Source organism: Ambystoma mexicanum, chromosome 2q (genome assembly GCF_040938575.1).
Source record: "Ambystoma mexicanum isolate Mex_15411 chromosome 2q, UKY_AmexF1_1, whole genome shotgun sequence".
NCBI classification, from domain to species: Eukaryota; Metazoa; Chordata; class Amphibia; order Caudata; family Ambystomatidae; genus Ambystoma; species Ambystoma mexicanum.
Genome location: NC_090924.1, coordinates 990,315,731 through 990,329,388, shown reverse-complemented (window position 1 = coordinate 990,329,388; position 13,658 = coordinate 990,315,731). Strand labels below are relative to the sequence as shown.

The window sequence follows — 13,658 nt, the reverse complement described above, 5'->3', positions numbered from 1 at the left end:
CTCTATAGTCGATAGCGAACGGGGTAGCTAAGTAGGTTGACCGACCGTGGCTGCAATGTTATATATAAAAAATGTGTTCATCGAATTACTTTTTGCAATAACTTATAAAAAAGGAAGTGCTATAAAATGTGTTTGGCCAGGGGATGGGTTGGGCTGGGCAATGGGTTGGGGTATTTCTGTCTCTAGTGAAAATCAAAAGTTGTCATCCATGAACCCAGTTTAATTTCCTTATAACTGCTGTCAGCACAACAGAAGTATTTATTTGTGATGAAACAGTTTGGCAAACATACCATCTTTATAAATATAACCTGTAACAAAACACAAAGCAAGGGGCCCACAAATGACAGTATTGGTGTGGTACTCGGAAAAAAATGCTATTTCAAAGAAAACCAGTGAACGCAAGTCAGCAGCGTTTTTGAGTTTGGAAATGACTTTTCCTAAGAATGTGTAAAATTGACATTTAAAAAAAAATAATGTGTCCAGCATTTAGAATGCATGCCTTTAACTGTGATCCCCCGCCTAGTGATGTGTATGGCCCATTGATTCCCTGGTGTCATCCTACTCGCGAAATGTCAAGAGGACTTCACGGCATCTAAAAAAAAACGTGGTGTACGTCATTACGTCTTAAAGGCATCTCAGAAAGTGTCGGCAAACTTTTAAACAAACACAATGCTATCGGGTCTCATAGGGACTTTACATTTGTGTTTCAATTGATAATGAAAGCAACATAAGGCTTCCCTTTACGGAACACTCCTGTTCAGTTTCCAGGCAGCATCAGGCGAGTGCATGCGGTACAGCTCTTGTATGTGCATTTCTTGTAGTATCCATTAACTTAGGTCCTTCTCGCCACTTTGTTATATTGGCAACCTCTGGAAATGTACGTTTAAGTAAGAGGCTGAAGCTGTAATTCGTTGTATTGTACTTATCACATGTTGAAATTAAAAATTACAACTGCGTGACTTTATAAACATCTGGTTTTCCAATCACACAGGGCAGTCTGTTATTGGTATCATAGACACAGTAGCTGCTCCGAAGCCCATTTACTGTACAGTTCAAGCTCTAAAATGCTCGCAGGCGTACACAGACTGTGGTCTGCTGTGACTATATATATATATATATATATATAATTACCTGCGCCTCGTAATGATTGCAGACGTGTACTATCTCCAGTTCCAGTGCCTATTCTGAAAGTAATGATTCCCCAGGGCTAATGGCTGCATATTCGGTACTTTCTCTGGGTCTAATGACCCTTCTGTGGATAACTGCAGGCACAGTGTCTGTACCAGGTCTAATGGCTGAAGACACAGAAACAACACCCCAATGAATATCAGCAGACACTACTTTCTCTAGCTCTAGCGAATGAGTGCAGACGCAATACCTGCTCGGAGCTAATGTCTTCCGATACAGTACGTACCCAAGGGTCAGGGGTGGGGGCGGTGCCCTAGCAGGCAGGGTTACGGGGGCAGAGCTGGCAGCTGACCTCTGATCAAAGGAAATGTCCAAAATAATAGCTTTAAACGGCGCAATTTCTTTCATGCTGCTTCTTTTCCAAACTATCTATCAATTCCACTTTAAACCACTTCCATGGCACTGGTGATGAGTTACTTCACTATAATGCGGATAATAGTTTTGACCAGTGTTGCCGAGTTAATATTCTTCAAAATTTGAAATGCACAATTTGCATCCCATTTTATTTTTAAAAAACCTCCCTGTGGAGACTTCCGGGCATGAGATCTCGTGGGAAGGGAATCTCGCGAGATCTCTGGCCCGCGAAACGCGGGTAACGCGCAGCCTGAGAAGCGGGCTGGAGAGCGCAGCGAGAGGACTGCCCCCGCGCTCCTCCTGAAGATTGTAGTCAGCAAGCTCACAGGCCTGCACACTCAACACACACACCAGAGCGTAACACCATGGCTGGGGACAGCCTCCTGGGGGCTCTGGTGTAATTGGTGTGTCTCACCTGCAGGGACTTCATAGCAGCAGAGTACAAGTATACCCCTGGACACTGCAATCCCAAGTTGACCCCTTCACCCCAACTGTTCAATAAATACCACAGTAACCACATCCGGTGTCCTGTCTTCATTAAGGCCACCATATAATTGGCGAAGAGGATCCAGAACCCAACACAGTCACCATGCAAGGCGCCACCCCCACATGTTCCTCCCCTCACCTGGGACACCAGCAATACCGTGGCAGCAGTGGGAACCGCTTTTTGCCACATACCTTGAAGCGATGGACAGAACGGAATACTCACCAGCCAGGAAGAAAGCAATGCTGTTAAATGCGATGGGGGTCGAGGGCCAGCGCATATTTGCCGGACTAAAGGCCATGCAAGACGGCGAAGACGACGATGTATATCAGGAGGCAATTCGCTGCATCTTGAAGAGGTTCACCAACAGAGAAAATGTGGTGTTGCACAGACTGAGGTTTTACACTCGCAAGCAGGAGGGCAATGAACCTGTCGACGACTATATTACCAGGATGTAGGAACTAGCATCCCTGTGCGGGTTCGGTGACAATGCAGAAAAAGTCATCTGCGACATGCTTGTGGCACACACCAATTCCAGAAAAGTGCAGGATAAATTCATCCAGGAGAAGGAAGTAGACCTCGACAAGGCGATCCAAATAGCCAGAGCCAAAGAAGAAAACACCAGCAGGCGCAAAGAGGTCGGGAATCCACCACCCGTACCCGACATATCGGCGCTACAATGGAGAGGGTGCAGGGAAAGACAGCACCACGAAAACCGCAGAGACAAAGGTCCTAGACAAAGAGATGCACCGAAGTGCTACAGATATGCCAGCACCAAACACATGGCCAGTGATCCTGAATGCCCCGCCAGGAACAAGGAGTGTTCAAAATGTAGATGCTTCGGCCACGTGGTCCAGGCCTGCACGTGGAAAGGAAAAGCAGTCACAAGCCCCACTGTACAATAAAAGTGGACGTCATGGAAACACGAGTCATGGCCGACTCAGGCTCAGACCTCACCATCCTGCCCATCAACACCTATAAAGAGATGATGGGGCGTGACAAAGTGGAAATCAGAACCACCAGACAAAAAACGACGGTCTTCGGAGGTGCCATCGTAGATCTACTCGGCTACGTTAAAGCAAGGATTGAGTTCAAAGGCAGGTTCACCATGACAAAAGTCTACTTTGCTTCTCAAGGCCCCGCCATACTAGGGTGGGACGATCAACACAGGCTCAGCATAAGGCTAGCACCCTGCACACCAGAACATGTGCTTGCGGTCTCTTCAGGAGGAGGGCCGAGTTGGAAAGAAACCTTCCCTGGCCTGTTCTCTGAAACTCCAGGAAAAATTAAGAACTATGTCCATAAGATCCGCCTCAAACCCAACGCAGTGCCTGTGAAGCACAATGTCAGATCTGTACCTGCCACAGCGAGACCTGCAAGTTCACCTCCAGAAAATGGTCGAAGAGGGCACCATCGAAACAGTCCTCAGAATGGTGGAACCCAGTAGTTCTCATTAAAAAGAAATCTTCAAATGACCTCAGAGTCTGCATTGATCTCAGAAGCCTCAACCTAGAAGTCGTCACCGACAGCTTCCCACTCCCCAGCATCAGTGAGATAGTGCTCATGATGAAAGAGGCTACTCTGTTCTCGAAGCTGGACATGCGCGACGCATACCACCAAATCAGCCTGCACAAATCCTCATGCCCGCTCACAGCGTTCATCACTCCGTTAGGTACGTTCCAGTATACCAGAATGCCGTTCGGCTTGTCCTCAGCGGCATCCGCGTTCCAGAGAATGATGAGTTCCCTGTTGAATGGAATCGCAAACGTCTCCTACTTTCAGGATGACATACTTGGGTATGCAAAAAACTCTGAGACCCACAACAAAGCACTCGCCGCAGTACTGTGCAGACTGCAGGAAGCTGGTGTCCACCTGTGCCACGAGAAATGCATATTCGGCGTGGGGGATGTCGAATACCTCGGCTATCACATCTCGAAGGAGGGAGTGAGCCCCAAGAAGAACCTCCTGCAAGCCATATCTGACGCCCTGGCCCCGATGTCTAAAGACAAACTCCGCTCCTTTCTGGGCCTTTCGGAATACTATGCAAAATTCATCCCAAGATTCTCAGTGTCACGGCTTCAGCTTCCAGGCTCAGGAGTGGCACGAACCAACCTACCCCTCCAGGGTCTTGGCGCCTGCAAGTTAGACTTACACAAGCTTCCGCGACCCGGGCGGGGAAAGAGGGTTAGGATCTCGATGGTTGGATAGGTTCAGTAGTTAGGGTAACCGGAAAGAGGGCTGGGAGAGGGGAGGTGGTCAGGGAAGGGGACATTGGATAACACAAAGCAATAACTGGTATTCATAGACATAGATATTCACAACATGCACATTTCTCCCCCAGCCCCCACAACAAGGCTTATCACCAGAAAGGGACTTATCTCAAGGGGTGAGTGCTGGCCTCCTGCCTGCGCACTCTCAGGTCCGGAATCCGGAGCAGTGTTATGCTGAAAAGAGAGTGGGAATTACCATCTGCGTGTTACATCACACACTGAATGCTGACATTCACTCACTCTTGCACTAGAAGTTAATGCACCCTTCAGTGCTCATTAGTTTAGTACATGCAGCTGTTAATATGCCCCTTTACGAGCGGATTGCAGCCGCGTCTTTCATTGCTCAAAAGTTATGCTGGGTTTTTCCCCTTTACGAGCGGATGACTGCCGCGCGTGGCTCCGCGTCCGCTATTGCCCAAATCGTGTTGCCCCAAAGGTTTCTGCGCCGCAACAACTCATGGCATAACCTAGACGGTTGTTAGTGGGTTAAACATGCCCAACTATGTGCTGCGTGTTTTTCTATTGTTGCGCGTAGTTCAATTGCAGGCACTTATGGCGTAATATTCAAGACTTAGCTTTGCTGGAGCAGGGGGGGAACATGAGGAGGTTGGGCGGAGCCCCCCTGCGCGTGCCCCTGACCGCCGTTGCTGGTGGTGTTCTCTGACTCTCTAGTGTTCTGCACTGCGCTGCGCGCCTTCCCCCAGCTTGGCTTACGCTGCTGATTGTCTGCGGTACTTATCTGTATGGCTTGAGGGGCCCGGGTGGAGGTTGCATGGGGCGTGGCCCCTCGTGAGCTTCCCCTTGTTCGGAGCTCTGGAGAACACGTCCTCTCTGGTTGCTGTCCTGAGCACAAGCCCCGTGCTCTTGTTGAACGCGTGCACGCCCCACCCGACGTGGGCTTCAACATGTAGTTCTTGGCCCAGGGGTGCTTGGGAGAGGTGGTCCTTGAGCTGTTTCTCCTGCAGAAAGGACACAACAGCCTTTTGTACAAAGGTATTTTTTTTTTTGTGGCTTGCATCTTCTTGATGCTGATCGTCATTAGTTCCTGAGCCCTTCCCAAAACTGGAATATTATGTTTATTATTGTGGCCCATGACAGTACTCCACCCCCTCCCGCCCCCCGCCACCCCCCCGCACAGGAGGATCTGGGCTTAGGTTTAGTTGGATGGTTACGATGGAATGCCTTGACCAGTCGTGGTGCATGAACATCCCTAGCAGATTCCCAAGATCGATCCTCCGGGCCGTACCCAACCCAGTCAATGAGGTAATATAGCCCATCTTTCCGGTGTTGCGAGTTCAAGATAGCCCGCACTTCATACTCCGGGTGTCCTTGTACCATAATGGGTGGTGGTTTTGTAGTACGGATAGTAGGTAGGGCGGGCTTAAGCAATGATACATGAAAGGTTGGGTGGATCTTCATTTGGCTGGGTAACCTGAGTCTTACTGCCACCGGATTGATCACAGCGGTTATGGTAAATGGTCCAATGAATCGGGGCTGTAATTTACGGGGCCCTGTCATTCGAATGTGGTGCGTGGAGAGCCAAACTCGATCTCCTGGTTTATACTGGGGGCTATCCCGTCTTTTTTTGTCTGCATAGGCCTTATAAGTTTGCTTGGCTTTATTTAGGTTTTGTTGTATGTTTGTCCAAACCTGGCGCGCATGTGAATGCAACCCTAACAGTGTGGGTACATTAGCAACGGTGGGCAAGACCCTGGGATGGTAGCCGTAGACTCCATAGTATGGCGTGTACCCTGTGGAGCAGTGTACCGAATTATTGTAGGCGATTTCAGCCAACCAGACATATTCCACCCACGATGATTCAGAGGTGGTGGTGTAACAGCGGAGGTACTGTTCAAGTCCCTGATTTACTTTCTCTGTCTGTCCATCTGTTTCTGGATGGTACCCTGAAGACAAACTCACCTCCATGCCAATTAGTTGGCAAAAGGCTCGCCAAAAGCGTGAGGTGAATTGCGGCCCGCGATCTCTAATGACTCGCGCAGGTAAACCGTGGAGTCGTACTATGTTGTGCAGAAATAATTCTGCCAATTCTCCGGCAGTGGGGACACCCCGACAAGGGATAAAATGACCCATTTTGGTTAATGAATCAACCACGACTAGAATCGAAGTGTATTTTCGAATGGGTGGTACATCCACAATCAGATCCATGGTAATCGTATGCCAAGGAGTCGGTGGAGAAGGCAGTGGTTGTAAAAAGCCGGCAGGTTTCTGATGACTGGCCTTTTGTCTACTGCAAGTGCTACACTTGGTTACATAGAGTCGAACATCCCGGTGTAAGGTAGGCCACCAGTAATGACGTGCCACATTTTGTTGTGTTTTAGCTATACCTGGATGTCCTGCAGTGGGAGCGTAACTCATAACCTCTTCCCTGAGGGTCGTTGTTGGTAAGTACAAGGCAGAGGCATAATACGGGAGACCCTTCACTAAGGTGTGTTGAGAACCTCGAGAACACCACTCATTCAATTCTTGAGTAGACATGGCGTGGAGTACGTCCTCAAAGATATTGGGCCGACCTACTAACCCGACAATTGGAGCTGCGGGGATTATTGGACGTATTTCTTTGTTGTTTCTTATCTCATTTTCAGGGTATCGTGACAACAGGTCAGCTTTACCATTGTCTGATCCTGGACGATACGTTATGAGGAAGTCAAAATCCGCAAAATAAAGCGCCCAACGCAACTGTCGGGGACTGAGGGTTTTTGCAGTTTTGATGAACTGTAGATTTCTATGATCAGTGATCACTGTTATGGTATGGTGAGCGCCCAGAAGATAATGGCGCCACTCCTCGAAAGCTGCCTTCACGGCCAATAATTCTCGGTCTGCTATGGTGTAATTTATTTCAGCCAGAAGCAGTTTCCGAGAGTAGTATGCAACTGGGTGTAATAACCCTGTTGATCCATCCCGTTGAGATAAAACGGCTCCCAAAGCGTAACTGGAGGCATCAGTCTCAACCACGAAAGGCGACGCCAGATCCGGGTGCCTTAGAACTGGGGCCGAAGTGAAGGCGTGCTTTAGTTTTTGAAATCCTCGTTCTGCAGCCTCATCCCACTTGAATGTCTTCCCCTTTTTTAGCAAGGTTGTAATGGGGGTGACCAACTCTGAGAAGTTTTTTTATAAACCTGCGATAGAAATTCGCAAATCCCAGGAATGTCTGTACTTCCTCCACAGTGGTAGGAGCCGGCCAATCTAGGACAGCTTGTACTTTTCGCTGGTCCATTTGAACACCAGAGGGTGTCAAAAAATATCCCAGGAATTCTACTGTAGTACAATGGAATTCGCATTTCTCTATTTTTGCGAACAAATGATGTTCTCGAAGCCGTTGGAGTACTGCCCTTACATGTTTTATGTTTTCTTCCATGTTATTAGAATATATCAAGATGTCGTCTATATAGACCACCGCGAACACGTCCAAATACCCTCGCAAAACCTTGTCTAAGAAGTGCTGGAAAGCTGCGGGAGCGTTGCACAAACCAAACGGCATCACTTGGTACTCATAGAGCCCGAATTTGGTTCTAAAGGCCGTTTTCCATTCATCACCGGTTCTTACCCGCACCAGGTGATATGCTTCTCGGAGATCCAGCTTAGTATAAACCTTAGCCTTGCGGACTTGGTCTAATAGAACCGGTATCAGAGGTAAAGGGTATCGGTTCTTGATGGTTATGCGATTTACCCCGCGATAATCTATACACGTTCTCAAGTCTCCGGTCTTCTTAGGTATGAAGAAGAGTGGAGACGAGACCGGTGAATAAGATGGCCTAATAAATCCATTCTTTAAATTAGTGTCTATATAGTTCTTTAAATGGGTGGTTTCTGCTTCTGTGAGGGCGTAAACCCTACTACAAGGCAAAACCGCCCCTGGCTCGAAATCAATTCGGCAGTCAAATGGCCTGTGAGGTGGCAGAGTTTCAGCTGCTTGCTTGCTAAATACATCCCTGTACTCGAGGTATTCTGGAGGCAAAGAACTCAGATCGGGTTCCTCGGCGAATGTGGCACAAACACTTATTTCAGAGCTTTGAACAGGCTTGTCGACCTTCTCTGAGACAATACAATGCTCCAAGCAATATGGAGAGGTTAGAGAGACTTCCCCCCTTAGACCATCGCACCTGTGGATCGTGTTTAATCAACCAGGGTAAACCTAGAATGATCCCAAACTGAGGGGCTGCAATTAGATCAAACTGAATATTTTCTATATGACATTGTTGGCAGCATAACAACAGCGTTTGAGTACACAGTGTAATAAGTCCAGAACTTAATGCCGTACCGTCAACTGCTCGTACCGCCTCTGGGGAGGTCTTTTGACTTAAGGGTACTCCTAGTTTACACGCATATGCTATGTCAATAAAGTTGCCCGTGGCCCCTGAGTCCAACAGCAAAGCCACGGAGACCCTCTGATCGAGAAAACCTAGGGTACCTGTCAAGGTTACATGTGGAGCAAAATTAGCAAACTTAACTGCTGGGGCATCTTCTGCCACTTGGCTCGACCGTATCACCCCTACTATTGTCGAGCCGATACGTTTCCCTGTGCCTTGGGTTTGGTGGAACACTCCTTTACAAAATGTCCTGCTGAGCCACAATACATACAGAGCCCCTCCTTACGTCGGCGCTCTTTTTCCTCTTTAGTAAGAGGACCTCTGGTCGAGCCTATTTGCATGGGTTCGTCTCCAGATGTCTTTTCAGACGGGCCCGTAGGGCGTGGCCCACGGAACTGATCTAACCCTGCTATCGGTCTTGAGTCCCCGTGTTTCCTGTCTCCCCGGCGCTCGGCCTGCCGGTGATCTAATCGCAAAGCTAAATCGATCATTGCTGGGCAATCGAGCCGCTGGGGATCAACTTGAGCTATGAGATCTTTAAGCTCTTCTCTCAGTCCCTGATAAAAAAGGGACATTTGTTTTTCTCGAGGCCATTCTGCCTCTGCAACCAGGCGGTTAAACTGGGTGACGTATGTCACCAATTCTTTATTCCCTTGACGCAAGGTTAGCAACTCCCGATCTTTGCACATTGTAGCCGCCCTACGATCAAATATCTTTCCGAACTCATTCTGGAAGTCTTCCCAGTCATACAAAACTGCATCATCCCTTTACATTAATGGATTTGCCCAAGCCGCTGCGGCCCCTGTCAAATACGAAATGACAAAAGCTGTTCTAGCTTGGGTTGATCGAAACGCTGCAGGTTTGGTCAAGAAATGAAGTTTACATTGTGTGAGGAAGGTCTGATATTTCTGAGGATCCCCCCCATACCTTTCCGGGGGAGCCAAGGGAACCATGTGTTCGGGAGTTACATGTACCTGGACCGGAGTAGGCGTCGCTGCACCACCAGGAAGGGGGGAAGTTTGGGCAGATAGACTACGCACCTGAGTGGCCAACACCGCGTAATCTTGTCTAGTGGCAGCAAGCTCAGCCTGCAGATTCTGCAGGACCTTGGTGAGTTCCTCCATGACTGGTTGGGTCGTACCACTCGGGAGCCGGTGACACTTGGGCTTGTGCTTCTGTCACGGCTTCAGCTTACAGGCTCAGGAGTGGCACAAACCAACCTACCCCTCCAGGGTCTTGGCGCCTGCAAGTTAGACTTACACAAGCTTCTGCGACCTGGGCGGGGAAAGAGGGTTAGGATCTCGATGGTTGGATAGGTTCAGTAGTTAGGGTAACCGAAAGAGGGCTGGGAGAGGGGAGGTGGTCAGGGAAGGGGACATTGGATAACACAAAGCAATAACTGGTATTCCTAGACATAGATATTCACAACATGCACATTTCCCCCCCCCAACCCCGACAACAAGGCTTATAACCATAAAGGGACTTATCTCAAGGGGTGAGTGCTGGCCTCCTGCCTGCGCACACTCGGGTCCGGAATCCGGAGCAGTGTTATGCTGAAAAGAGAGTGGGAATTACCATCTGCGTGTTACATCACACACTGAATGCTGACATTCACTCACTCTTGCACTAGAAGTTCATGCACCCTTCAGTGCTCATTAGTTTAGTACATGCAGCTGTTAATATGCCCCTTTACGAGCGGATTGCAGCCGCGTCTTTCATTGCTCAAAAGTTATGCAGGGTTTTTCCCTTTACGAGCGGATGACTGCCGCGCGTGGCTCCACGTCCGCTATTGCCCAAATCGTGTTGCCCCAAAGGTTTCTGCGCCGCAACAACTCATGGCATAACCTAGACGGTTGTTAGTGGGTTAAACATGCCCAACTATGCGCTGCGTGTTTATCTATAGTTGCGTGTAGTTCAATTGCAGGCACTTATGGCGTAATATTCAAGACTTAGCTTTGCTGGAACAGGGGGGAACATGAGGAGGTTGGGCGGAGCCCCCTTGCGCGTGCCCCTGACCGCCGTTGCTGGTGGTGTTCTCTGACTCTAGTGTTCTGCACTGCGCTGTGCGCCTTCCCCCAGCTCGGCTTACGCTGCTGATTGTCTGCAGTACTTATCTGTATGGCTTGAGGGGCCCGGGTGGAGGTTGCATGGGGCGTGGCCCCTCGTGAGCTTCCCCTTGCTCGGAACTCCGGAGAACACGTCCTCTCTGGTTGCTGTCCTGAGCACAAGCCCCGTGCTCTTGTTGAACGCGTGCAGGCCCCACCCGACGTGGGCTTCAACATGTAGTTCTTGGCCCAGGGCTGCTTGGGAGAGGTGGTCCTTGAGCTGTTTCTCCTGCAGAAAGGACACAACAGCCTTTTGTACAAAGGTATTTTGTTTTTTGTGGCTTGCATCTTCTTGATGCTGATCGTCATTAGTTCCTGAGCCCTTCCCAGCACTGGAATATTATGTTTATTATTGTGGCCCATGACACTCAGAAACTATGTCCCCCATGAGGGAACTCATCAAGAAAGGTGAGAGCTACGCGTGGGGGCCACAGCAGGACGAAGCATTCAAGGAAATCAAAAGGAGGATCCTCCATGCAACCTGCTTAAAACCCTTCAACCCAGAATGGGAGAAATGCATTACGACCGATGCCAGCGCCTACGGGCTAGGCGCCACCCTAACCCAAAAAAGGGTTGACTCTGAGAACATTGTAACGTTTGCCTCAGAGGCCCTGTCAGCATCGGAGAAGAACTACTCCACAGAAGAAAAGGAGATGTTAGCGTGTGCCTGGGCCGTAGAATACCTCCGGTCGTACGTCTGCGGTACAAAATTCCGACTGGTCACCGACCACAAACCCCTCATATACATGTTAAGCCAGGAGGCACAACAACCGCCACTGTGAGACTTTCCAGAATCGCTGCCAAACTCCAAGAATACACCTATGAGATAGCCCACATAGCAGGCTGGAAGAATGCCCAAGCAGATTGCATGTCTAGGCTCTTGAACCACAATGCCCCAGGAACCACATTTCTCGAGGACGAAAGCGTAGTGGCCTCCATAGGCGACCTCAAGAACAGCGACTTCATGGAGCTAAGTGAGCGCCACTGGCAGGATGAATACGAGCAAGATGAAGCCCTCCGCCGCGTAGCAGAGTAGGCCTGCGAAGGATGGCCAAATGAAAGAGCAGTCCCAGAAGGGCAACGCCCCTACTGGAAAGTGAGCAACGAAATAACGACCATGAACGGCCTCATTCTGCGAGGCAACCGTGTGATCACCCCCAGGGGCCTCCGGAAAGTCATCCTGTGCAGAGCACATTCCGGCCACCTAGGCAGCAACATGACAAGGCGTAGAGTGTGCGATGCGATGCCCGTATGTCCTGGTGGCCAGGCATGGCCCAGGACATACGGGCCATGATAAAAAGGTGCCACAAATGCACCAACAACGACAAACGTGTGTCTGTAAGGGAAGCCCCCATGATGCCCACTGAGGTCCCCAAAGGAGTGTGGCACAAAATAGGACTGGACTTCATAGGCCCACTGGACGTCATGTCCTCAGAGCACAAGTATGGAATCGTCATGGTGGACTACTTTTCCAAGTGGGTGGAGGTCGAATTCACCTCAGGCATCAACACCAGCATGGTCATTGAGGCGCTCACTGCCGTCTTCCAGCGTGAAGGCTTCCCAGAAGAAATAGTGACCGACAATGGGGTGCAACTAGTCTCTCGTGAAATGGAGAGATTCCTCCAAAAACATAACATTCGACAGTTGAGAGCGAGTCTGTACCACCCGCAAGCCAACGGGTTAGTCGAGAGAGCAAACCGCTTCATCAAAGGAGCGCTACAGCTGGCGCATGCATCGGGATTAGAACCCAGCAACACAGTTAAAGAGGCCGTTGCGGCCCACCGCAACACACCAAATGCAATCACAGGCGTTTCACCCTTCCAACTGTTGAGAGGGAGAAGGGCGGCGTCCATGCTGGTACTGCCTTGGCTACACCAAGTAAGAGCAGACGAAGATGTAGACATGCAAGACATAGTATTTTGCATGCAAAGAAACAAGCAAGTCATGAAGGCACAAGGGGACAAACGCAGGGCCGCTCGACGCACAGCAGTCAGCAAAGGTGACCTGGTAAAAATACGCCTTCCCCATAAAGACACCATGATCGGATTCAAATACAGTAGACCCATAGAAGTCATCGCCAAGGGGCCCAACCACATATGCACCAGCGATGGTAGGGGATGGAACTTGTACAGAGTGGCCTAGTACCACAGAAGAGAATCCAACAACAACCCATCCGAGGAAGCAGGAGAAGGACGGTTCCAGCAAGGCCAGTCCAGCAACCTGCATCATGCCAGGGAGAACTCATCGGGAACGCTGCATCACAAAGAACCTAGAAGCATGAACCCGTCGTCCCCGCCTGAGGAAGCACAGGGAGAAACGACACAAGAAGAACCCGATCCACCTGAATCTCCCCATGTCCCAAGTTGCAAATCAGATACACCCACTGAACAAGGCAGACCCCAGCACGAGAGGAGGAAACCCAGCAAGTTCTCAGCCTTTGTTATGCATTGATCACCCGTTCCTTTTCCCACCAAAGGAGGTGTGTGGGGACCTCCGGGCGTGAGATCCCGCGGGAAGGCAATCTCGGGCCCGCGAAGCGCGAGCAACGCGCAGCCTGAGGAGCGGGCTGGAGAGCGCAGCGAGAGGACTGCCCCCACGCTCCTCCTGAAGATTGGAGTCAGCAGGCTCACAGGCCTGCACACTCAACACACACACCAGAGCGTAACACCATGGCTGGGGACAGCCTCCTGGGGGCTCTGGTGTAATTGGTGTGTCTCACCTGCAGGGACTTCATAGCAGCAGAGAATACACTACTGCAGTAAGGGCTACAAGACTGTGAGTACAAGTATACCCCTTAACCCTGGAAACTGCAATCCCAAGTTGACCCCTTCACACCAACTGTTCAATGAATACCACAGTTATCACATCGGGTGTCCTGTCTTCATTAAGGCCACCACACTCGCCCTTGGGTACTATTCAAACAGGGTGA

At 49.9% G+C, this 13,658-nt stretch overlaps 1 protein-coding gene across 5 annotated transcripts in view; it reads left to right on the top strand.

Annotated features, from left to right (window-relative positions):
* Positions 1-695: 695 nt before the first annotated feature.
* TPK1 (thiamin pyrophosphokinase 1) overlaps positions 696-13,658 on the top strand; it is a 2,318,051-nt gene continuing 2,305,088 nt past the window's right edge. The window contains exon 1 of one of the 5 annotated variants that reach the window (XM_069648300.1): positions 696-802. The gene's annotated coding sequence lies outside the window, so the exon portion shown is untranslated. The remainder of the gene's footprint in view (positions 803-13,658) is intronic. The other 4 variants (XM_069648302.1, XM_069648305.1, XM_069648301.1 and 1 more) reach the window with 4 other exon arrangements.